This window comes from Anabrus simplex, chromosome 1 (genome assembly GCF_040414725.1).
Source record: "Anabrus simplex isolate iqAnaSimp1 chromosome 1, ASM4041472v1, whole genome shotgun sequence".
Lineage (NCBI taxonomy): Eukaryota > Metazoa > Arthropoda > Insecta > Orthoptera > Tettigoniidae > Anabrus > Anabrus simplex.
In genome coordinates this window covers 873,696,225-873,700,398 of record NC_090265.1, presented here as the reverse complement: position 1 = coordinate 873,700,398, position 4,174 = coordinate 873,696,225, and positions in this window count along the sequence as shown.

Sequence of the window (4,174 nt, the reverse complement as noted above, 5' to 3'; positions counted from 1 at the left end):
GGCCACTTTCATCCATCTATAGCAATGCCATCCTCAATACAAAATTTCTATTCCCCAGTCCAAAGGTTGGACGAGAATTTGGCTGACTTCATGCAAGACATAACGTTTTATACGAGGGTGTTCGCCCTTCATTACTCAGAAGGTCAAATGGTACAAATCATCGTCGAAGGGATTTCTCGATTCTACAGGTCGTATGTATGCTTCCCTTCTCGACCTCAAACCTCCTCTGAACTTGAGGCTATGGCAGTGTCAGCAGAGGGAGTGAGGTACGCTGACACCTTACGAGTCACTAGCGAGCCTCCACCATCATCTAACAGTTCTCGGCCACCATTTCGCCGAACCTTCTCTCCAGGCAAGTGTTATGCGTGCGGATCGGCAGAACATTTTCGAAATAATTGTCGCTTTGTAAAACCTAGTGGAACTAGGAATGCAGCAGGGCCATCCCAGGGATATTTTAAATGCGGGTCGTTCTCACATCTTGCGAAAAATTATATGCCATCTAACAGCACACCTCCCTGTTCTACTTCTAGTGCTGCCTCCACTAATATAGGCGGTAGGAAGTGACTAGCGCAGTCGGTTGAGTCACCAAGTTCAGCTTCACGAGGCTCAGCCCAGGTTAAGTCGGGCACCGAACTAGCTGAGGAAGAAACCCTCTCATATTTATCTTTTGAAGGCACAAGGGAATTCCTTAAAATCACCTCTGATACCCCAGGATTTGTGCCCTTTCTCAATATTGAGATAAAACAATTAAAAATGCATGCAAAACAATATAACTATGACAGGCACATCAAGAGGAGTTATCTGACCTATTTATAACGAATGCCGGGCTGAGTGGCTCAGACGGTTAAGGCGCTGGCCTTCTAACCCCAACTTGGCAGGTTCGATCCTGGGTCAGTCCGGTGGCATTCGAAGGTGCTCAAATACGACAGCATCGTGTCGGTAGAGTTACTGGCATGTAAAAGAACTCCTGGGGACTAAATTCTGGCACCTCGGCGTCTCCAAAGACCGTAAAAGCAGTTAGTGGGACGTAAAGTAAATAACATTATTATTATTATTATTATTATTATTATTATTATTATTATTATTATTATTATTATTATTATTATTATTATTATTATTATAAGGAATGGTGCGCAGCAGCATGAGGCCTCTAATTATGAATGAATTTGGACCGCACTTGTACGTCCTTTATTCCAGTTTAGATCCTTTTTTTAATTTAGGTCTTTGTATACGTACTTTTTAGGCAATTTATAGGTCTTCAACTTCCTAGCTCTAGTCTAGGAATATGTATTTGAATTCTAAAATGACACTTTTACGGTGTCCAACATTGATATTAATAAGAATAGCTTCTTAAAGAACACGAGCTATGTTCTATATTCCAGTTATACAAAGAGCAAAACTGGAAGCAAAAACAAGATAAAATTCCAAGCGGGAGTTCTGCCAGGAAGTATTGGAGAATGTAAAAGCAAACGAACGCCTATTCTGTGCGTGCATGTGTGTGTGGTACGCTATGCTAAAACCGCCATCACGACATCCAAAACAAAGAAACAAACACATAGCACATGCATTTTAACGGGATGGTGTTGGTGCTGGCAGAGGAGAGGAGGGGCTCTTTAAATTGTTAAATGCAGCGGCAAATAAGGAAAGGAGCGAAACACAAATTATTTGCTTCTTCCCTCTTGGACCTCCATTTTTTACTCTTTTTTCTCGTTCTTGATAAAAACGGTAGAAAATTAAAACTGTTGTTGTTGGTAGTAAAGATTTATGGAAATTGCGAATTCTTTTGTAAGCACTTTATTCTTTAATGTGCTAACAGTTCCGTCCGTCTCTCGGAAGCTAAGGAAATAGTTTCCATGACATTGTCACACCACTCTATTGCTCCAGTAGCATCATTTGTAAGCTGGGTTGCAGAGAGGAGCTCGTCCTTCAACGACTGTCCAGGAGTTCTCTGGTATACCTTGTAGAGCAGGGCCTCTCAGGGTGCATGCGCGTGGGGCATGCACTGTGCACGGTGCAAAAGACGACTTGGCTTGGTTGACCAGAGTGCAGACCCCCCACTCCTCGATTTGGAGCAATAGCGCTGTCTCTCTCTTTCCTCACGCCTGTCTCGCTCGCTCCGCTTGTTTCCCTCTGCCCCACTTGCGCCGTAGCGCTCCAAATCCGAGCTGACTTGAGCCGAGTATAGGCGAGTTGAGCCGAGCTTAGCCGAGTAGCCGAGAGACGAAGCGTTGATCCGAGCCATGCCGAGCGGCAACGATGCACAGTGCACGGAGCTCTTGCGCCTCTATCTGCACGCGTGAGATTTTGGGCGTTTGAGAGGCCCTGTTGTAGAGTGTCAACGGAGGAACAGAATTGTATTAACCAACATGTGGATATTACGCCGTATATATCATCACAGATAAGGACAAAAGTAGACAATGGTCGACTTCTTCAGCAACTTACAGGTACTTGGATGCATTTTTCTCTGTATTTGGGGGCATAAATATATTCACGGTATTTCCCCGCTTATTGTAAGAGTTGACTAAGGAGCTCAAAATATGAGAGCAGCTAAGGGGTCCCCTAGCAGTAGAATCCGGCAACTTGCAGGAATTTGAATTTCCCTCTGAAGGTAAAGTCTCAGAATAGGATACGTCCAGGTTACTCCCTACCTGTCGTAAGAGATGAAGAATCACCAAATACAGTAGAGACAATACGCGACACATGCGGATTTAGCCTTGTTAAAATGGGAGACAAGTCACAAGTGGCGCTCCTAGTGGCTTGACCTGAAAATTCGCGCTAAAATCAAATGTCAATGGAAATGCATGTACGGAAATGGATAAATAAATTACGTCTAGAAAGAAAGTGTTACAAAGATATTAACTTCAAAGTTGCTAAAGCAATTCTGGATAAATGAACGAAGAATTATTTAACAGGTTATTATTTAAATGAAATTAGACATATAATCAAGATGTGAATTAGACTGCTGTGAAAGGGCTTGATCTTAGAATTCCGGCCTGAACGTTCACGGCTAGATTTTTCTTTTTTCTCATTTAAAAGCATGTATCATCATATTAAAACACTTGTCAACACAAATATCGGCACATTCCTTACGCACATGATTCAGTGAATTTACATTTAAGAGCTGGACAATTTTCCTTTTAATTTGAAGCCTACTAACAGAAAGAAAATTTATAAATTTAGCATCAAAAAACTTTAAGCCTTCCCTATAAGCAATACTTGCCATAATGCCATAACATTAGGGTAAAGCAAATTTGCATCATCATATTGTTTCAACAAAATATGTACATTTCTTAAATCACCCATATTTTCTTCAGTGCTTGACAACGCATTACGGCATTCCAAATGGGGTAACTTGGAACACAACCAGCCACACTCATATGCATATGTATTTTACTGAATTAAATCAAACCAACAGATGACACCTACAACAACACATCGGTATTGAAGGTTAACTGCTGTATTATACTATAAAATATGCGTATTATATTTTAAGCTAGTTAAAATATGGGTCGAGCAGGTCAGAATATTATGAAGTACTATAAAAATATCTTTGCCACTGGAAGAATATATATGCAAACACAATATTACTTACATTTTCTTGTCACGAGGGAAACGGAAGAAAGATCGCGCATTCTTCTCTACTTCATGGTTACTGCAGCCAAACACAGACATAACTTTCCCCTCATGTTGAGAGGAGATATCAAGGAATGACACACGCTATATTTAACTATGTCAACTCACTGAAAATAAATAAATAACACCAAAAACTTCACACACAAATACACGTGCCCTCATGACAGAATCAGTAGTTCTCAGGTCAATCCGCTAGAGAGAGCTCTAATAGCTGTCCCTCGTCTTAACCTTACTGGATTTGGTATCTGTATTTTCATTTTTTTTTTAAGTTTCATGTTTAGTTTAATACTTTAATATTATAAAAATGTAGTTACTGTTTTCATAAATCTGCATTGTATTATAAGAAGACGCTGCATAAAGGTGCTTTTCAGTCTCAGTGGCATGTAAATCATGATCAATAAATTCAATTCAATTCAATTCAATTCGATATCTCGCTGAAAGTCGCGTATTGTCTCTACTGTAATTGGAATCACTAACCTCCCCACCCATGCCCAACCATTACACAGGACCAGTACGTACACATTCCCTCCCATATTCCCAC